This window comes from Macaca mulatta, chromosome 2, assembly GCF_049350105.2.
Source record: "Macaca mulatta isolate MMU2019108-1 chromosome 2, T2T-MMU8v2.0, whole genome shotgun sequence".
Lineage (NCBI taxonomy): Eukaryota > Metazoa > Chordata > Mammalia > Primates > Cercopithecidae > Macaca > Macaca mulatta.
The window spans coordinates 140,433,888-140,457,662 of NC_133407.1; positions in this window are offsets into that span (position 1 = coordinate 140,433,888).

Here is a 23,775-nt window from a genome sequence, read left to right on the forward strand (position 1 = left end):
AAATTTTCCTGGTGGGCAAGGACAAACCCAGGGTATATACCACAGACAACATAGCCACTTTACCATTACATTACTTTTTAGTCTATATGTGTTTTTATGGGTAAGGTGAGTTTCTGTAAGCAGCATATCATTGGATCAGGTTTTTTGTTTGTTTGTGTTTTTTTTTTAATCCATTCAGCTTTTCTGTATATTTTCAGCAGATAATGTAATCCATTTATGTTCAAGGTTAGTCTTCATATGTGAGGCTTTGTTCCTATCATATTGTTCATTAGGTTTTTGTTGTTGTTTTATGAATATTTTTGGTCTTTTCTTTTTCTCTTACTGTTTGGCCTTGTAGTTTGTTCACTACTGAATTCTTTCAATTACACAAAAATTAACTCTTATACAATCTCTTTTTAAAAACAGCAGATGAGGTTAACTTTCTCAACTTATTTTAGTAGGCCAGCATTTCTCTAATGCCAAATGCTAACAAAAAATATTATTAGAAAGGAAGATTATAAAGTAATTGTCCTCATGGACTCAGGTGCAAATTATTTAATAAATTTTTAATGGAGTCTATTACTGTACAAAAAGTTAGCACATTATAACCAAGTAGATTTTATTCTATAAATATACATCTGGTTTAATAACTAAAAGTCAGTCACTATAATATACCACATTAGTAGAACAAAAGAGAAAAACATATGGTGATCTCAACAGGTGAAAGAAAAGCATTTGACAAAATTCAACATCCATTAATAACAAGCTCATAGCAAACTCGTAATAAAATGATGATTTATGAATCTTACAAAGGCCATCTAAAAAAAACCTACAAGTATCCTTGGACCCCTCTACTTTGTGAAGAAAGACTGAATGTTTTTCTCGTAAAATTCCTCTATTGTATCCCCTAGCCTTTAAAATGATGTAAGAAATAAATAAATAAAGCATAAAGAATTTTAAAAAGAAACAATATTTTCTTTAGTGAAAATATTGAATTAATTAAGAATCAAAATGAATCTACAAGCAAACTAGTAGAACTAAGTGAATTTAGTAAAGTTATAAGGTATGGTTAGCAGGCAAAAATCAATCATATTATTACATAATGGAAATAAAAAATTATAAATGATATTTAAAAATAATACTATTCAAAAACTTTAAGACACCATAAATTCCTAATAATATGTATTTCAAAAAGAAAAAGATAGCATGAGCCTTTACATAAAAAGCTACAGAAAATTGATAGAATTGAAGAAGACCTACATAAATGTAGACATAAACTATATTTATTAATTGACAATATAAATATTGTTAAGGCAGTTATTCTCCCAAAATTGATATATAGATGCACTGCAATCCATAAGGAACTTTCAGCAGAATATTTTTTTAAAACTTAACAACTTAACCCTGAAATTTAGATGGAAATTCAAGAGAATCTAAAAACAGTACTATCTAATTAAAATATATTGTGAGATACACATAATTTTAAATTTTCTACTAACCACTTTATAAGAGTAAAAATGAACTGTAAAATTAATTTTAATAATGCATCATATTAAGCCAATAAAATCAAAATATTATTTCAACAGGGATCAATATTCCAAAATTATTGAGATATTTTACATTTTTTAATCTATGTTTTGAAATCAGTGTATATTTTATACTTGCATCACATCTCAATCAGGATAGCTGCATCTTAAGTGCTCAAAACCACATTGGGCAGATGGCTAACATATTGGACAGCATAGATCTATAATATGCAAAACAATCTTGAGAGAGGAGGAGGAGAAAGAGTAGGAAGTGGGGAAGAAGAGCAAGAAGGAGAAGAAGAAGAAAGATAAAGAGAACAGAAGTGAGAAGGAGAAGGAAAACAGGAACAACAGGAAAAGATGTGATGGCCTACCCCACCCCATTCTGAGAATAGCATTAGCATAAGGAGAGACAAATAATTGAAAGATAATCAAGGCTCAAGAAACACGGTAATATTCCCACACATAGATGATCCGTTGACTTTCAACCAAGATGACAAGTCCATTCAGTGGGAAAGGAACACTTACATTAAATAATTTTGGAACAAATGGATAGTCATATGATTTTTTTTAAGCTTCGAGTTCTAACTCTGTATACAAGAATTATTTTTAAGATGGATCATAGCCCCAAATATAAAACCCAGAAATATAAATCTTTCTAAAGGAAACAGAAGGTTATCTTCACAACTTGGAATAGGCAAATATTTCTTGGACAGAACATAAAGCACTAAAAATAGAAAAGAATTTGATAAATTGGACATTGTCAAAATTAAAATAAATGTTAAAATTAAAAGCACACTGTTTAGAAAATAAGAAGGCAAACTAAGGACTGAGAGAAAATATTCTCAACACATTGACATGACAAGGGATTCAGTGACGCTGAGAGGGTCAGGAAACAAACAGGAAGGAACAAGTCTCTTCTTCCTCCTCAGCCTTCCTGTCTCCCCATAGCAACTCCTGCTGGGAGATCCCAACAGGGAGCCATCTAGCAAAGAGGAAATGTGGGCTGAGAGTCCCAGCACCAACATGACAAAGCAGAACATGAAAGGATAGCTCTGAAGCTGAAAGACAAGAGCTTCACATCTAGCACAGATATACATAAAATAATGGTGCATCCTATAAGTGATGACATCTTAGATGCAACAAAAAAGCTGTATATAATTATATACTGTATGGTGTCATTACATTATAAACTGGATATAATTATAATTTGTCTAGAATGTACATATAATCATTTTTCTAATAATTAAGAATAAGGAAAGCACTGTATTGTGGTTTGGAACAAAACTCAGTATAATATAAAATGGGTATTTTTGCCCTCTATTTCAGAGTATGTTTTCTTGAGATAATTGGAACTAGTGGGGTTCAAGACAGTAAGCTCCTGACCTGGTTATCTACTCTTACTATTCTTATCTTTCTATTCTTATGCTTCTCATTAACCCAAGAAACAAAGCCCATGCTGCCACTTTGGCTGGTCAATAAGCATCATTAACCAACCAGTCATTTCTCCTTCTTCACTTCCCATGTCTTTCCCCTCTTTTCTGTGTTTGTACTTTCTTCTTAGAAATGGAATTAGAGATGAACCAAGAGGATATATGTGATTCCCACAGGCTGTGAGTCAGTCTTTTATCAAATCATCTAAATTTCTTCTTTCCTCAGTAAAACACAGTGCAAAAATTTAACAGATAACTTCCTATGCAAATATAATTGTGAAACATCAAAACCAGCCATGATGAAAGGCAGGAACATTGTTGGCTGAACATTTTAATCTATCAATAAAAACAAAGAAATTTTTAAGAGACTGCTGGGGAAAGGAAGGATGTGAGAATCTCTCTTTCTATCCCTTTGTCATTCTAGTCAGTGTGTACCCATGTGCCTTACACCAGTTTTGGCAGCTGACTAATAGAACTGTACAAATGTTGGAGAAAATCCAGAAACTAATGATGAAAGTATTTTCTAGTGATAAAAGGGTAAAGAAGATTAAAACTATTGATTGGAAAGATAATCTAGAATGAAAAGCAGACAATCCAAGATATAAAGCTGAGAATGGCATGAATGTTATTAGCAAAGTAGAAAAGTACCAGAAAGATCTAACAGACTAAAGTTCATGGCAAGTTAGCACTGCAATGCTTCTCCTTTCTACTGGCAGTAACATAAATACGTAAGTGTGATTTGAAATTGTAAGTGTGTCATCTATTCACATATGACAAATTTGTCTCATCTGTAACTTATTTTCTGCCTAATAATTGAGATGGCATTAGAAATTGTGTCCATTTTTAATGTATTTTAATAAGACTACTGTAAGCAAAATGGAAAATTGAACTGAAATGAAAAGCCTTCATCCCTACAACAAACATACACAATTGACAAAGTATATGTTTTTTTCAAAATATGTAAATAAAGATTTAAGTTCAAAAACCATAATATGAAATGTCCAGGTGCAAGAACAAAAGGAAATGTCCACTCTAAGAAGGATTTGAATCATGTGCATGCCACTGTACACCGGGTTGTGAGGTCTGCCTGGGTAAGCCTAGGAATTGAGGCTATGCATCTCATGGTCAGGAAAAGATAAACCTGCGTTTTCTGTACAAGGGATTCTCTGGATATGAAGGGAAAGAGGCATCCAAGGGAATTCAGAACCCTTACCTTGCACCATTCCACATGTGGAAATTCACATTCCTGCACTACTTATGAAATCAATACCTAATATAAAAATCTATAAGAGACTCCCAGTTTCCTTTTTAAAAATTTATAATTCGGCCGGGCGCGGTGGCTCAAGCCTGTAATCCCAGCACTTTGGGAGGCCGAGGCGGGCGGATCACAAGGTCAGGAGATCGAGACCACAGTGAAACCCCGTCTCTACTAAAAATACAAAAAATTAGCCGGGCGCGGTGGCGGGCGCCTGTAGTCCTAGCTACTCAGGAGGCTGAGGCAGGAGAATGGCGTGAACCCGGGAGGCGGAGCTTGCAGTGAGCCGAGATCGCGCCACTGCACTCCAGCCTGGGCAACAGCGTGAGACTCCGTCTCAAAAAAAAAAAATAAATAAATAAATAAAAAAAATAAAAATTTATAATTCACATTTTATTTATTTATTTAAGACAAGGTCTGGTTCTGTCACCCAGGTTGGAGTGCTGTGGCACGATCTTGGCTCACAGCAGCCTCTGCCTCCTGGGGTCAATCCATCCTCCCACCTCAGCCTCCCAAGTAGCTGGGCATACACCAGGCATGCACCACCATGCCCAGCTAATTTTTGTATTTTTTGTAGCAACAGATCTTACCATGTTGCTCAGGCGAGTCATAAACTCATGAGCTCAACCTATCTGCCCACCTTGGCTTTCCAAAGTGCTGGGATTATGAGCCTGAGCTACTGAGTCTGCCTATATTTATATTTATTTCTATTTCCTCCATAAAAATAATGTACTAGAGTGACTGGAAGTATGTATGTGTATGTATGTGTATCCTTTCATTGTCACTGTGTCACAAAGCAAAGAATCACACACAAAAAAAGAGAAAATGGGAAAGGTGGTAACAGTGAAAATTAACTAATTAATAATTTTTAACTTGAGAAGCAGAATGATCAATGCTTCCACTCCGGGAGAGAGACAGGGAAGTAGACGAATCTCAAACTGGTTGTAGGGACAGGAGACCACCTGATTTGTACCATAAATTATCAAAAATACTCAGGAATTTGCAGTACCAGTTTCCTGTTCCTATTACGCCTATTCCTGAACAACACATTGAAGATCTCTAAAAGTATTTACATCATGAAGTACATCTACCTCTGAATGTTTATCCCCTCAGACTCCTCAATTTCTGGAATACTGTGAGTCAGCCAGGAAACTCGGGAACCTGACCAACCCAAAGAATAGATGTAAGGTAACATTCATTTAGAGGGCTCCACAAAATGGCTCAGTCAGATCATCCTTTGTAGATGTCCAAAATAGGCAAGTCTCAATTCCCTGCACCAAGTTTCCAAAGAACTTTCAAGTGCCTCGTGTTAATTTGAGTAGAAAAACAAGGATTGTCAGACACTTGAAACAAGCCACAAACACAGAGAAAATATAAAAACAGAAAACTGAGACTACGAAGAAAAAAAATGACAAAAACAGAGGAAAATGGTAAATACCATAATTAATATACTTATATAGAACAAAATAATACATCTAGGAATCAAGATGTTTAAATATTGCATATTTATGGGGAACAGAGAGCGCAACTAAACAAGTTGTATGACAGAATGAATTGTAAACAGAACATAACATCAAGGAAATTTCGAGAAAGGTCTGGCATGCACCAGAATTTGTCGTTGTGTGTAAGTGAGGGAGCTATGGCAGTATACAGTTATTTTTCAGAAAATTTATATTGTTGAGGGGCTATCAAGAATAGCTAAAAACTGTAAATACTTACATAGATTCTATGAACCACCATTCCACTCTAAAGGTAATTGTATTCATACATCATTTTATAAAGTCTTGTTTTGAATCTTTTACTGTCTTCACATGAACCGAAAATAATTTGAAAATAGTTTGAAATTCTGTACCAGAAACAAAGAACTTTTGAGAACATCTAGCATGAATTGAGGTTTCTCATTACCTACAAACAGTATTGCAACTTTGATGGCAGTACAGCCAGTCTGGAGCAGCAGATGCAAAGACCCCAGCTGCAGTATGGGAGGCCCAGCCAGCTGGGAACAAGTGGGAGTCCCGCCCCGTTCCAAATTGGCAGGACAGGAGCCCCACCCTCCTGGGCACACCTGCAGCTGCCCAGCGTGGCTATGGACCTGTGCATCCCTGTGCTCTCGGGGGCCAGGGAAGACTCCTGCCTCTGCAGGCTCAGAAGTGCCTGCTGCCACTGCCTGGCCCCTCCCTGCTCCCAGAGTTTGCTCCAGTTTTCGAATAAAGTTGAGGCTGAGCCCAGGTACTGCTGCAACCCAGTTAGGTGTGCTCATGTTTGGGGCAGTGCTGACACGCCAGCCCCCTGCCTCCTCACCCCCTCTGCACTTTGGGTGCTAATGAACATGGGAGGGAGGCCGAGGAGGAGGGGCTGAGAGCAGCTTGTCACTGGCCTGTAGGCACCCCTTGGTGGGAGCAGCCTGGGTACAGTGGACAGCATGTTGATGGTGGGAGGCAGACAGGTCCCTGGGAGGAAAGGGGTGGGTCCCTGATGAAACCCCACCTTCAAGCCAGGGACGGCCTGATGCCTGGGGGCCAGGTTACTAATTCTGGGTAGAGTCCTCTGCTGAAAGTGAGACCTTAAGATGCTTTTTCCAGGCCCACTCATACCGCCTATGGACCAATCAGCATGCACTTCCTCCCTTGTGAGCCCATAAAAACCCCCAACATAGCTAGACCTACACAGATAGGCGGAAGATCTGCCTGCAGAAGGGAGCTAACCACTGCTCATCTCCTTTCCACTGAGAGCTGGGCAGACGTCTTGACAACCTGCCTGAAGAAGGGAGCTACCTACTGCGGGTCTCCTTACCATTGACAGCTGGACAGATGTCCTGACGACCTGCCTGAGGAAGAGAGCTACCCATTGTGGGTCTCCTCTCTGCTGAGAACTGGATAGATGTCGTGACAACCTGCCTGAGGAAGGGAGCTACCCACTGCAGGTTCCCTCTCCACAGAGAGCTGGACAGACGTCATGACAACCTGCCTTCAGAAAGGAGCTACCCAATGCAGGTCTCCTGAGAGCTGTTCTGTCTCTCAGTGAAGTTCCTCTTCTCCTTGTTCACCCTCCAGTTGTCCATATACCTCATACATTCTGGACTTGGTACCAGAATTGTGGGACTGAAAGAGCTGTAACACAAACAGGGTTGAAACACATCCCCCTGCTCACCATGTTGCTGGCGAGGAAAAGAAGACAACTGCTGCAGCCCTTCAAGGAGCCCACACATAGGGGATCCCCGAGCCAGGGCTCTGACACTCTCTTTGGGGCTCTGTGGTTCCTGGCATCTCCAAGCTTCCAGGCTCCATTGCATCCCCTTCATCCAGATGTGGTGACCAGCAGTGGAAGCCACATGCAGTACATCTGGTCCAGCCACAGCTTCACATGGAGCTGGCACCTGTGTGGGTGCCTGGAGCTACCTGCCCTGGTGCAGCAGCCAGTGTGCTTGGCCGTGCACAGTGGCCAGATGTCACACTCACTCATCCACACACCCCTCGCTGCTCCTTGCCTGTCTCGCCCTTGGCAGCTGTGGGATCCAGGCTGGTAGTGTAAGCCAAGCACAGCTTGCTAGGCTTAGTGGGCAGATCGAGGCCAGTGGGCACAAGCAATACTCAGACAAAAGGCACCACTAGACACAGAGGTTTCCAGCTGGTGAAGCAACACCCCAAGACAACTTCAAGACACCCTATGACAATTTCATTGTTTGTTATTCACAATATTCTATGTCTTGTTCACAGAGCAAATTTTGTGCATTAATCCTCACTCTTATCCTGCCTTATTCATGGATGACTCAAAATTACTGACTGTTCTTTATGTGTCTTTGTATTATCTCCTAATTATCAAGTAAAATATCTTTATGTATATTATACACAACTCTTCATGAATAAATGAATAAATATTTATGAATAAACAAATGAGTCAAACGGGGTTAACCCAATTTAAGTCCATAAGTTAATTTTGTTGTCTGTGTAAAGCATTGGCTAAAGACAGTCTCTACAGAGTAGCAAACTTATTATGAAATCTATTCTGTGCCTATGTGTAAGACATTATCTATGTTATCCACATTATATCATTTCAATCATGGGCTGATCATAGTAGTGTTTAACTTCTGTGGTTTTGAATGGAGAAGAGCAATAGATAATTTGTTCTAGAGTATCTGGGCCATAAAAATGGGTTTCTAAGTAGGGGTGTCACTAAAGAAATGTAAAATGCAAGCTTAGTTTTCAAAAGTCTTTCCTGATTCTGAAAAAACACTATGTTAAGCTTTAAAAAATGACTCATGCATCATAGAAAACAGAATTAAAAAGCTAAAGATTCTACTAGAACATGGAAGTTGAGTATGCACTCCTTTGTGTAAATGAATATGATAAGTGTTATTAAAGATGTTTTACTTAAAACAATTGAAAAATCTCATCTGTATCATGGAATAATCACTTTTGAAATTATGGGAAGTTTAAGTCATTTGGAATACAATTATTTGTTAAAATTGATTTCACTCATCTTTGAGACTAGGAGAAAAGGTGATATCTAAAATGATTTCTATCAAAATCCAAACTATGGAGATTACACATAGTCAGTTGTCTGTAAAGTGAAGCTATTCATAAAAATGGAAATTCTAAGTATCTTCACCCTTAAGAATTTTGATGCTGTCAAATTTTGTTGAAATAAACAGAGATTTATTCCAAGTATTTAAATATATTCATTAAAGAGCTCAGTAGGATAAAGAGAATACTGAGACTCTCCTGTGGTTTCTGTTTTCTCTAAATGTTAATACTTGTCACAGTTTATATCCTGCCTACTATAAATACTAAGGTTTTCAATCATTTCCTGGAATATCACTTACCAGTGGATCCAAGCTTTCTCATTGTTTTTAGGAAAATGTAGCTCAATTTGTTTTGATTGCTTTCTTCAGTATTTTAATAATAATAATTATTATTATGTAATATTTGTTATAAAAGTAATCAGATCAATAGCAATGACCATTATTGATTCTTTCACTGTACAGGGAATTGGACTTAGCACTTCACACATATGTTATTTAATCTTCAAAACAACCATACTCTGAATATATCCAGTTGTCAAATGTATTGGTTTCTTATTGCTACTCTAACTAAAGTTACCAAAAAATGAGTGGATTAAAACAATACAAGTTTATTATCATACAGAACATACGGTTCTGGAGGCCAGAAGTCCAAAGTCATCTTACTGGGCTAAAATTGAAGTGTTAATAGAGCTGTGTTTCTTCCAGGAGGCTCTAGGAGAGAATCTGTTTCTTTGTTCAATCTCTAGAAACTGTGCGCAGTTTCTAGAGATTGCCCACAATACTTTTACTCATGGCCCCTTCCTCTATTCCCAAAGCCAGTGATATCAGACAGAGCTCTTCTCAAGTAGCTATCTCTTTGATTCTTCATAGTCACATCTTCCTCTAACTCTTTTAAGGATCCCGTGATTACATTGACTCTGCCCAGTTAATCCAGGAGTCTCCCCATCACCAGGTCAGCTGATTAGCAACCTTAATTCTATCTGCAACTTTAATTCCCTTTGTTATGTAACCTAACATATGAAAAGGCTGTGGGGATTAGGACATAGAGATTTTGGGGGAGCCATTATTCTGGCTATCACAGCAGACAGGAAAGATAACGCATCATAATTAGTCCCAAGGCCAACAGCAAGCAAGTGGCCATGTCAGGAATCAAACCTAGCTCTGATCCTATAAATTCACCCTCCATATTATCTCAAATACAGTTCACTGAATGACCAATTGAAATTTTAAAAGAAATAAAAGAAAAGAAAAAGAATAAAGAAAAGCTCAATCAGCCTTTGGGCAATTATTAAACATTTAGAAACATCCAGTTACTTAACTATAGTATTTTTCACTTCTCATTCAGTTGTTTGGTACAATATAGATCACAACCTCTGATGAAGTCCCATTTGCTTCTCTTCCTTATTTACACATCTTGAACCACCAGCATGGCAGATGTTCTTCTATTAATATGTGGTGTAAGCAATTAAAAATTGTCATTGATGATGAAATTAGCTGTTATAAACTGGCTATACTCATACTTTAAAAAAAAAAAAATCTGTGGGTTTTCAATGTTAACATCTTTTATATAGCAGTTTCCTACCATGACCTACAATACTACAAAAATTGTTGCTGCCTGACATGGGTTTACTTGAGGCATTGTAATAAGTAGGATTGTTCTCTACTGTGGCTCTGCCACTTGCCAATCATGAGAATGTGGGCAATTGACTTAACTTTCCTAAATGTTGGATTCTGTATCTGTTAAACAAGGATCATTATGGTGTCATCGGTTAGAGATGATAAATGTACATTACAGTATACACTTCAGTGCATGTCCTCTGACACAATGTAAGTACCAAATAAATGTCATCTAAATTATTTTTGCCAATTTTTAGCCACTTATTTGGATACATAATAAATCACGTTAATTGTAGTTATTTTTTTCAATAGCAACATTTACTCATCCAAACCAGACCTTCTTGAATGGCTTATATTTCAGTATCATTTCTTGCATAATTTTCAAATCTCATATAGTTTGTAAAGGAAAAGGAATATATAAATGAATTATAAGACAGCATCATTATTTCCTTTTTCTTATTTTTTATTCAGCATCTATTGACTTTACAAATCCATTTTGAGGCATAAATCTAAATGAGTGGCATATTCACATATTAGATAATGAAAGCTTATTTGACCTAAAGATTCGTGGTCATTGTTCTCTGGTAGCAGTTTTGACTTTCTGCCCCATAGCCTTCACTAAACTGCAAAACTCATAAAAGTTATTACTGTGATGATTCAATGCATTTATTTTCTGGATGATGAAACTCCAAATTCCAGATGGGATTATTCTCCATTTTATGCCTGTCCAGCTCTGGAATTTCTGTAGTCATTATCAATGTAAATTAATTGCAGTTGATTTTAAGGTTGCAAGTGACATAAAGCTCAATATTCTCTTGTCCAAAATTACTGTTATTGAGATAGGAAATGCCCTCTTTGTAACAATATTTTGGAGCCTAGCCTGCATTTCCCTGGACTCATGACACCATGTATTAGGTTAGCATAAAAGCAATTGCTTTTGTACCAACCTAATAAAAGGACATTGGATCTGTTTCAACTCCGTGGCTTGGTTTTGTTTTTGTGGTTTGTTTGTGTTTTTTTTGACATCAAGTTTCACTCTTATTGCTCAGGCTGGAGTGCGGTGGCTCCATCTTGGCTCACTGCAACCTCCATCTCCCGGGTTTAAGTGATTCTCCTGCCTCAGCCTCCCAATAGCTGGGATTACAGGTGCATGCCACCATGCCCGGCTACTTCTTGTATTTTTAGTAGAGACAGGGTTTCACCATGCTGGCCAGGCTGATCTTGAACTCCTAACCTCAGGTGATCTGCCTGCCTCGGCCTCCCAAAGTGCTAGGGATTACAGGCATGAGCCACATGCTGGGCCTGTTTTTAATTCTTAAAGAGAAAGTACGTCCTCACTATTTATTACCACCATTGTAACAGTTACCTGTCCTGTAGGAAAGCACTAATTGCCCTGGGGAAAATCAAGATATTTGTAAAAATCATTGTTGATCCCAAATTAGAAAAAATTATAAATCCCAATCAAAGAGAAATATATGTATACATATATTAGGATGATTACATATAATATATATATAATCTTAAAGTAATATAATGTTAGATGATATTTTAATTCTAAATATCAAAGGAAGGGGAAAACATCATTAATTTCATTTTTTTGTATCTTTCCCATGCCTTCATTATTGTCTCTATTTTTCTCTAAAAGAATTGTCTCAGAAACAGAAGTCCTCTAAACTGAAAATTATCACGTTCATATTTTTTCACACATTGTTGTATTTTATAGCAACATTTTATATAAAAACATTGTGCATATTAGTAAAAATACCTCTTTTTTATACCCTCTGTAATAGTCACTACATAAAGAAATGAACTGAATGGGGATTCAAGATGGCCGATTAGGAACAGCACCAGTCTGCAGCTCCCAGCTAGATCAACGCGGAAGGCGGGTGATTTCTGCATTTCCAACTGAGGTACCTGGTTCATCTCATGGGACTGGTTGGACAGTGGGTGCAGCCCACGGAGGGTGAACCGAAGCAGGGTGGAGCATCGTCTCACCCGGGAAGAGCAACAGGTTTGGGAATTTTCTCTCCTACCCAAGAGAAGCCATGAGGGTCTAACCCAGAGGAACTCCAGCACAGACACTGCACTGGTCCCATGGTCTTCGCAACCCAGAAACCAGGAGATCCCTGCCAGTGCCTACCCCACCAGGGCCCTGGGTTTCAAGCACAAAACTGTGCAGCCAATTGGGCAGACAACAAACGCTCTGCAGGAGCTCGTTTTTTTCCCCATACCCCAGTGAGGCCTGGAATGCCAACAAGACAGAACTCCATTCACTCCCCTGGAAAAGGGGGCTGAAGCCAGGGAGTCAAGTGGTCTGGCTTGGCAGGTCCCACTCCCATGGAACCCAGAAAACCAAGATCCACTGGCTTGAAATTCGCACTACCAGCACAGCAGCAATCTGAAATCCACCTGGGACATTCAAGGTTGGTTGGGGGAGGGGCATCCTCCATTGCTGAGGCTTGAGTATGTGGTTTTACAGTCACAGTGTAAACAAAGCTGCTGGGAAGACTGAACTGGGCAGAGCCCACTGTAACTCAGGAAGGCTGCTGTGGCCAGACTGCCAGATTTCTCCTCTCTGGACAGGGCATCTCTGTAAAAAAGGCGGCAGCCCTAGTCAGGGGCTTATAGCAGACTTAAACATCCCTGCCTGAAGGCTCCGAAGAGAGCAGTGGACCTCCCAGCACAGCATTTGGGCTCTGCTAAGGGTCAAACTGCCTCCTCAAGTGGGTCCCTGACCCCCGTGTATACTGACTGGGAGACATCTCCCAGTAGGGGCCGATAGACACCTCATACAGGAGAGCTCTGACTGGCATCTGGCAGATGCTCCTCTGGGTCGAAGCTTCCAGAGGAAGGAACAGGCAGCAATCTTTGCTGTTCTGAGTCTCCACCGGTGATACCCAGGCAAACAGGGTCAGGAGTGGACCACCAGCAAACTCCAGCAGACTGGCAGCAGAGGGGCCTGATCGTTACACAGAAAAGAAACAAACAGGATTAGCAAGTCCACTCAAAGACCCCATCGAAAGGTCACCAACATCAAAGACCAAAAGCAGATAAATCCACAAAGATGGGGAAAAACCAGCACAAATACTGAAAATTCCAAAAACCAGAATGCCTCTCCTCCTCCAAAAGATAACAACTCCTCACCAGCAGGGGAACAAAACTGAACAGAGAATGAGTTTGACAAATGGACAGAAGTAGGCTGCAGAAGGTGGGTAATAACAAACTCCTTCAAGCTAAAGAAGCATGTTCTAACTCAATGCAAGGAAGGTAAGAACCTTGATAAAAGGTTGGGTGAATTGCAAAGTAGAATAACCAATGCAGAGAAGAACATAAACGACCTGATGGAGCTGAAAAACACAGCATGAGAACTTCGTGAAGAATACACAACTATCAATAACCAAATTGATTAAGCAGAAGAAAATATATCAGTGATTGAAGATCAACTTAATTAAATACAGCATGAAGATAAGATTAGAGAAAAAAAATTAAAAGGAACGAACCAAGCTTCCAAGAAATATGGAACTAAGTGAAAAGACCAAATCTACATTTGATTGGTGTACCTGAAAGTGACCAGGAGAATGGAACCAAGTTGGAAAACACTCTTCATGATATTATCCAGGGGAACTTCCCCAACCTAGCAAGACAAGCCAACACTCAAATTCAGGAAATACAGAGAACACTACAAAGATTCTCCTCAAGAAGAGCAATCCCAAGACACATAATCATCAGATTCACCAAGGTTGAAATGAAGGAAAAAATGTTAAGGGCAGTCAGAGAGAAAGGTCATGTTACCCACAAAGGGAAGCCCATCAGACTAACAGCGAATCTCTCTGCAGAAACCCTACAAGCCAGAACAGAGTGGAGGCTGATTTCAATGTTCTCCAGGAAAAGCATGTTCAACCCAGAATTTCATATCCAGTCAAACTAAGCTTCAGAAACAAAAGAGAAATAAAATCCTTTACAGACAAGCAAATGCTGAGGGATTTTGTTACCACCAGACCAGCCTTATAAGAACTCCTGAAGGAAGCATTAAACATGGAAAGGAACAACCGGTACCAGCCACTGTAAAAACATACCAAACTGTAAAGAACATCGACATTATGAAGAAACTGCATTAACTAACAGGCAAAACAACCAGCTAGCATTATAATGAAAGGATCAGACCGAGGCAGGCGGATCACAAGGTCAGGAGAATCGAGACCATCCTGGCTAACACGGTGAAACCCTGTCTCTACTAAAAATGCAAAAAAATTAGCTGGGCGTGGTGGCGGGCGCCTGTAGTCCCAGCTACTCGGGAGGCTGAGGCAGGAGAATGGCATGAACCCAAGAGGTGGAGCTTGCAGTGAGCCAAAATCGCGCCACTGCACTCCAGCCTGGGTGACAGAGCGAGATTCCGTCTCAAAAACAAAAACAAAAACAAAAAACCAAGCACCCAATCAACTGAACAAACCCCTTGTGTCTTGGCCAACAGGATGCCAGGGAAACTTTAAAATCTGAGTTCTAGGCCAGGCATGGTCGCTCACGCCTGTAATCCCAGAATTTTGGGAGGCCGAGGCAGGTGGATCACGATGTCAGGAGATCGAGGCCATCCTGGCTAACATGGTGAAACCTCGTCTCTATTAAAAATACAAAAATTAGCCGGGCGTGGTGGCAGGTGTCTGTAGTCCCAGTTGCTTGGGAGGCTGAGGCAGGAGAATGGCGTGAACCCGGGAGGCGGAGCTTGCAGTGAGCGAAGATCGCTCCACTGCACTCCAGCCTGGGCAACAGAGCCAGACTCCATCTCAAAAAAAAAAGTTTCTAGGCTATGACAGGACAGGAAGTTGATGACACCTAGTATGTCCCTTCCTTATTAACCTTTAGCCAGAATCCCTTCCTAAGGCATGAGCAGAAGCCAGCTCTGGAAAACAAGAAAAGGAGGACACATTCCTTTACTGCCTTCGGCCCATCATCTGAGTTTACCACCTGACTCCCGCTCCTCTTTGCAGTTTCAACTTCACAGCTCACCAGTTTCACAATGAATCCCTTCCTGAAAACTGACCACCATCCCAGATAGATTTTGGCAGATTTGAGGAGGTTGCTCAGTGAGGGTTTTGTGTCACCTTTTGATATCAGAAGACCCAAAAGTCCACCCTCAGATTACACTAATGCTGCAATTTTTAAACAAGCAATCCGTGAAGAGGCGTGAGGCTCCATCAAGCATGTTCATGATTCTCATTTCATATTCATGAGTCCTCTTATAGCTTATAGAATATGTACACTTAACCACCCTGCTCAGCATAAATTCCTGTCTTATGCTTCCCTCCCTTGAAGCACTTTCACTGGATGCTATACTTCCCAGCCTAACAGAAAGGCCACCCTACAGGCTGCAACCCTTCATGAGAAATAAAGCTCTCCTTTCCAAATTTATGAACCTCATGATGATTCAGCTGACACTAGGAAGGTTCATAAGTCTCAGAGGAATCACATAGCCTTTCTCAAAGGTTACAGGGTATGGAGTTGAAACTCCCAACTCGCTAATCATGCCTTGGTCTTTCTGCTGACCAGCCCCCATCCTGAAGCTATCTAGGGGACCCTAGCCACCAGTCATCTCATTAGCATGCAAAAGACACTCATCACTTTGGAGTTTCCTGAGGGTTTAAGAGCTCTGTGCAAGGAACCAGGAGCAGGCAGAGACCAAAAAAATATTTCATATTACATCACAATATCACAGGAGTCTATACCTCAGAACTCTGTAAAATACCATTGCAAATTCTGTTAGTTCTTGCAAAGTACTTGTGTTATTTAGTTAAATAATCCAATAAGCACATTCTCAAGCTGTAGCTTTGTTTATATTTTCTCTAAAGATATGTTCCCAAGTAAATAAAATATATTTACTGTTATATTTGCCAAGTTGATCCTTAGAAATAAGTAGTTTTTTTTTTCTTTCTTAAAATGCATTAGAGACTATAGATATTTGGAAATAACTTTTGTTTAGCTTATGTGGGTATTACCTGATGCAATAAATTAATACATTCTTTTCACAGAGGAGTTTTAATTCTGTAAGTTGTTTACTTTGGGATAAAGATTTATTAAGTCATGAAAGTGTATATAAGCGTTATGCTAGCATTTTTGATGGCAAAACATATAATAAATTGTATTATTTATATGATTTTTATTTTCATACAACGAGGAATTTAATTTGAAATCTGTTCATGGACTTACATTTCACTACTGAGGCTATATTACCTACTGGAAAGGGGATAAGATATATGTTTTTAATTTAATTTTCTGAGTTTTTGATGGAGAATGCTTTGTAACTTTTACATGACATATATCAGATCAAAATTTACTATTCACATTCCATTCAGTAAAAGTGCCCAAGCCATATGGTTTCTAGGTTCTAGTCTTATTACCACATAATATGTTCTTTTTATCTCTCCTTTAGCACTCAAAACAAAAATGCAGAAATCCTAGACTCTGAGTTTCTCTGACCTTGTATGGTGAAGGGACCATTCGTATTTTTCTTAAAGTTTTTAAACAGTCCTAGAAAAGTTTTTAAACAGTTTTTAAACAGGTTTTCATACAATAGATCACCATTTCAGATTTTTTTGAATGTCAATATTCATGTTGTCTCAAGCAGAGAGTTCTGTTTTAGTGCATTTAGTTGATTTACAAATGACTTGTACTGACTAATGTATAAAACATCTTAATAAGAGCAAGAGTTTTATCATGAAAACTGTGCCAAAGTCCTAAGTCCAATATCTATCATAAAGAGATTAAAGTCTTAAGTATTACACTGTCCTCTAAATTAAGGAAGTTGTCTCAGCTCAATTTCCAGCAGTTTCTGAATGTGATTTAACTGGATATGCAGTGATTAAATATCTTGTTGCTATCCATTTCTGGGAGGATTAACTCCATTTAAATGAATTCTCTTTCTCAATATTTATTTCAAATAATTCCCTAGACTGTCTCAGCTTATGTTTAAATAACTCAGGAAGTTATTTCATGTGGAAAATCAAAAAACTTAAACTTCAAATTTCAGTGTTATTAAGCTTTTCTTCTTGAGCAATCTAATGATAAGGTGTCAGTGCTGGGATGCTACCAACAATGAGAACACTTAATAAGTCATGAATATGCAAGATACAATAGAGAGTGCTGATTTAGAAATCCTGAGACTCTACCTGATCTGCTTTTCCTTAATTCCAGAAACAATTTGTCCAATGCCTATTTTGTAAAATAACCTCATCAAAGATTAATTTAAAACATCTCTATATATTGGATATATTATATTAATAAATTGATCATATCATCCTTATTTATCATGTTGCTGATATGCAGAGAATCCAGGAAAGATAGTAATGAAGGATGGGTAGTTGTGAGTACTTTCCTTCAAATATTCTAAGTCAATTGAGAGATTTAAATTTTTATTGACATTCTATTGTTACTGTCTTCTTAGTGATATTTTTAAATGGTTTCAAATATGGCAAAATAGACGTAACATTAGATTTACCATTTTTCCCATTTTTAAGTGTATACTTCAGTGGTATTAATTATATTCATACTGTTGTTCAATTGTTACCACTATCCATCTCTAGAACTCTTGTTATGTTCCCAACTAAAATTCAGTACCCATCAGATGATAACTCCCTATCTTCCCCCTCCCCTAGCCCTTAGACAGAACCACTATTCTACTTTCTGTCTCTATGAATTTAACCACTCTAAGTACCTCATATAAGAAAAATCATAGAATATTTACCTTTTGTGACTGGCTCATATCATTTATATAATGACCCCAAGGATCATGCATGTTGTAGGGTGTCTGCAGTTCGTTCCTTCTAATGGGTTCATGGTCTCACTGATTTCAAGAATGGAGCCACAGACCTTTGCGGTGAGTGTTACAGCTCCTAAAGATGGCTCAGACCCAAAGAGTGAGCAGTAGCAAGATTTATTGTGAAGGGTAAAAGAACAAAGCTTCCACAGCATGGAAGGGGACCTGAGTGGGTTGCCGCTGCTGGCTGGGGTGGCTAGCTTTTATTCCCTTATTTGTCCCCTCCCCATGTCCTGTTTCTGTACTATCAGAATGCGCTTTTCTCAATCCTCCAATCTTGCTGATTGGTCCATTTTACAAAGTGCTGATTGGTGCATTTTACAATCCCCTTAACTGATTGGTGCATTTTACAATCCTCTTGTAAGACAGAAAAGTTCTCCAAGTCCCCACTCGACCCAGGAAGTTCAGCTGGCTTCACCTCTCAGTAGCATATGTCAGAATGCCCTTTCTAAGGGGGAATAATATACCATTGTTTTAATATACTACATTTTGCTCGTCCATTTATTCATTGATGGTTACTTGGGTGGCATCTGCCTTTTGTTTATTATTAATAATGCTGCTATGAACACAGTGTACAAATATCTCTTTGTGTTCTTGGGTCAATTCTTTTGGGTATTTACCCAGAATGGAATTGCCGGATCATATGGTAATTCTATCTCTAATCTTTCAAGGACTTGCCATACTGTTTTTGACAGTGGCTGTAGCATTTTACATTTCCACCAGTAATGCACAAGCATTCCAATTTCTCCACATCCTTGACAACATTTGTTATTTCCTTTTTTGTTCTTTATAATAGCTATTCTAATGAGTATAAAGTGGTGTTATTGTCCTTTTGAGGCTGAACATATGGAGATGATTCTGTTAAAAAATACACCTGGTCAGCCTTAGAACTTTAAATAAGAAACAATTTCTCAGGTTTTTATTATATGTATCATGGAAAATAGCACATAGACCTACTTATGGAATGCCAAAGTTATTCTGAACCTCAGACCAGTTCATTCATTCTTTCAACAAGTTGTATTAAATGCTTTTACTGTTTTCCTACCATTGTGCCAGGCAATAGCAAGGGTGCTCACGGCCTGGTATAAAAAATCAACAACTAAACAAACAAGGTTGCCATTATAGGGAAAGTGTTTACAGTTGGACAGCATGAGAGCAAATTAAGTAGCCCAGTCTGAAACTCAGGAACAACGTTCTCCAGGAGGTAGAACTAAGTTAACACTTGAGTGAATAGAAGGCAGCAAGAAGGGAGAAGAAACTAGAAAATATTCCAGATATTAGGAACCAACTTCAAAATTTCATTTGGCCTTCCCTGGTAGATTGTACTAGCTCAGAGTTCATTTGCTGCCTAGCACAATAAACCAGGTTGTAAGTTGGAAAAATAACTTACTGGTTGCCTCAGAAGCTCACTTTTATGAATAAAGGAAATTTGTGGAAATGTACTTGATCTTATTGATTTGGGCATCCATATGTTAGTTTGGAATTTTCTGGCATAGGTGTCATATGCCCTCATACAGAATTACATGCTCTCTCTCCCAATACATGCTTGGCTAGAGTTTTCAATGAAAGAGGATCCCACAGCTAATGTGGTACAAGAAACTGTATTTTCCCCCTTCCTGCAGCTTAGAAACACAAGGATCCTGAACCTTCTGGGGCACAGACATGCAGGCATTGCAGAGGCAGAACCAAGTATGTCTCCAAGGTGGGGATGGTGTTTTTCCTAGGTGCCCCTGAAAGATGAATGCTGGAGATCACACAGAACACACAATACACACAATGTATCACAAAGGGTTTTCATATAAGTAATGGGTATGGAGGAGACAGCCTGGACAAAACCCTCAAAATAAAAGATAGCTCAACTCACTAAGGAACACAAAATAACAAAGTACCGCAATGTGTTGGCTTAATATAACCTACACTTATTTTCTTAACTCTTCTGGAGGCTGGAAGTCCAAAATCAAGGTGTTAGCAGGAATACATTCCCTCTGAAGGCACTAGGAAAGAATCTTTTGCCTCTTTTCAGCTTCTGGTGGTTTCCAGCAATCCCTGGCCTTCCCTGTCTTGTGGCAGCATGACTCCAATCTCTACCTTCACTACCACTGTGTTCTTCCTTGTGTCTGTGTCTCCAAATGACCTTCTTATAGGGACCCCAGCCCTACTGGATTTAGGACCCAGCCTAATATAGCATTGCCTCAACTTACCTCATTTCATCAGCAACAACCACAATTTTAAATAAAGTCATATTCTGATGTTCCAAGTAACCATGAATTAGGGAGGGATGTTATTCAACTGGTACAAATATAACCATGGGACTTCAGGCTGGACTATGACTTTTAATTTCTTCGTTCATCAAAAGGAAACTAAGGAAACCACTAAGGGAGCTATTTGGTTGTGGTGCTATATCAAATGATATGCTCTGATGTACAATATCCGAAGATTATTCTACCTGTATAGTAAGAAGAGATTTAAATTGGGGAAATATGTCACGATAAGCCTTGGGACAGATGCTATGTGAAAAGTTAATGAAAAGTCTTATTTATGCCCTTTTCATCCTAGGCATTTTTTTAAAAAAATGCAAACAGAACTCATACCTAGTAATTTTGTAGTTCACTGAAAAATTTATATTTCCAAAAATAATGAATTTTCTATATTCAGATACAGTAACAGAAATATCCCATGTTTATTTGTGTACTTATTTTGCTTCTCATTTAATAGATATGTGCTAAGCACCTATCACATATTAATCAATAATGATAGACATCGAGGGTGCAATGGTGAGGAAAACAATAGACATGTTCTTACAGTCAAATGGGTATACAGTAATTATAATCAATCACAAAAACTAAATGCTTAATTAAGAACAGGGACAAGATCTATGAAGAAAAGGTACAAACATTTTCATAAGTGTATTTCAAGCACTTATGAAATGCAAATAGTTTACTTCATTCGGTTTGTGACATTTGTCTTATAATAACAATTGGGCAAGAAAGTTTGATCCAAGCAAGTGTAGCAGGCAGAATTGTAAGGATGGCTTTCCGAGTCATTCAGACAAACACAAATCTAGCATTGCTATGAATGGATTTCAAAGATGTAACTAAGATCCCAAGTCAGTGAACTTAAAATGAGAAATTATGTAGATGATGCTAACCTAGGCAGGTAAGTTCTTTAGAATCAGATAATTTTCTCTGGCTAGCACCAGAGGAGGAAGTCAGGGAGATCAGAAGCACCAGAAGGATTTGACACAGTGTTGCTGACTTCAGAAATAAAGAGGACCATGTGATGAGAAATACAGGTCATCCCTAAAAGACCAAAGTGCCCCCAGGTCAAGATCCAGCAAACAGGGACCTTAGTCCTACAGCCACTAGACCTGAATTCTGTTGACAATCTAAATGAGCTTGGAGTAGATCCTTCCTCACAGCCTCCAGAGAAGAGTTCAGTCAGACAAGACATTGATTTTGGACTTTTCAGACCCTCAGCAGAGTGTTGAACCATGCTGCACTTATGACTTATGAAAACTATAGATAGTAAGTGTGTTTTGTGTTAAGCCACTTTGTGGTCATTTGATGCACAACACTAGAAAAGTAATTCAGCAGGTAATTGGGATGGAAGTGAATCATAGGTAACTAATCTAAAGAATTAATGTGCTGAGTGGTCTTAGAAATTGATTTAGAGTAGCATCCCTTGAAAGGATTTGAAGTTTCTACTTCATTTTTGGGAATTCACTGCAAACTAAAGCATATGCATTTTCAGATGACACAACTACAAATTTCTTCCTTATAATGAGCTGACATATATCTTTGGTTTCCAGGTCTGGATCCTTGTTCTAAGCTTGAGGACTGCTGAAAGATAACACTCATAAAAGCTGTGGGCTGATGTGACCTACTTATAGTAAAAATCAGTTTAATATCATCTGTAAACAATGACAGAGACAATGAAGAGATCTGCATTGGCTACTATGTTGTACAAGTCACGTCTTATAAAATAAACCATTTGGTCTTTACAAGGTAACAGTGTCCATTTTACATTTGAGGAAATCAGCTGGGAAGGGTTAAGTAAGCTACCCCAAATCAAAGAGCTATTAAGTGGTGGAAAGAGAATGCAATGCTCATTTGAGTTGCCCGTTACTAAACTTGTCCTTCTAGAAAAGGTTATAGTTTCCTGGTTGAGTAGTTTGGGGGGCATTAGATAAAGTGGCCCATTTGATCAATGATGGGAACTCCTATCTAGAGGGATCAGTATTTAAAAGGGTTTTGTTATTTTCGTATTTGTATTTGCATCCAGTTAAAAACGTTATGGTTATCTTAAGAGGATATGTATATTGCAGCAAAGGTTAAGTTACGCTATTGAGGTCCACTGAACAGAAGAACATTTCCCAGTCATAGAAGGTCAGCAATTCCAAAATAGAAAGGCATCTGGGAACCATTTAATAAATTGATTTTCTCAAATGAAGAAGATAAGTAATGCATTCAATTTTATACATAGTGCCGATCCCCTAATTACTCTCTAGATTGCTCTGGTAACAGGAGTGCAAACCTGAGTCTTTTGATATTTGGGGGCCATATTTTTGGAAGGTTATTATTCTTCAAAACTATTATCGCTCCCCATTTTACATTTTTTAAATTGTGTTCTACTCTCACCAGTTAGTGTTCACCTTATTGTTTGGCCAGTTCCACTGGGTCAGGCACTATTGACATTTATCCCATTTTCTTTCTTTTAACTCCCTGGGTATAACAGTTTTGTCATTTTTTAACAATTTTCAAGAATTGTTATTTACCTGGAGATTGGGTACTTTGAAAAACTGAAATTATCTTCTCCTGTGGAGTAATTTTAGTCAGCTTCTATTTAAGTAGATATAAAATGCCCAATCATTTGCTCTGAAATTTGTTCCTAACATGTATGCATGTGATGTGTTAATTTATTTCATTACAATGGAGCAAAAACAAAAGGAAGCATCACCTTTGTTAAATTTACAGGATCCTCTTCCCCTTTAAAAATAAAGCTCATGTTTATTTACAGCAGACAATGCTAGTTAAGTCTTAGTAAAGAGGAGAACCATGCATCTGATATTTGGCATATCTTTGGAATGAAACATAGTATATATTTAAACATACATTCCTTTGTAGCTGTTTCTCTTCTCTATTCCTCTCCCTAGACAAGAGATGAAAAATAGATTTTACTCTGCATACCACTTCCAATCCATTGATTAGGAATGACTTTCAAATGAAAATCTGAGAATCATTTTGAGTTCAGGGCCTTGTTCAGGAGTGAAGAATGTCATGATTGATTGTCAAGACCACCAGAGACACAAAGGAAAGTGTTGGCATGTATACTGTGTACCCACAATCTCATCTTTTCATCTCATGGTTTGGAAGGAGGAAATAGGGTGTAGGTGTTGTGAAAAGTCCTGGCTCATCTGATGATTTTGTCAATGTAAAATCAAAATAAAAATAAAATTTAGAGAGAGTTTTTTTAAGCACAAAGTTTGAGGACAGCCCACCCAGAAACATCAACTCTTAAAGACTGGAATCAGCATCCCAAAGTAGGGAAGTTAAGGCTTCCTTTATATAGGCAAATACAGGGGAGTTTTTAGCAGGATTACAACATTTTTAATACAAGGTTGGCACACAGTTGTAGCA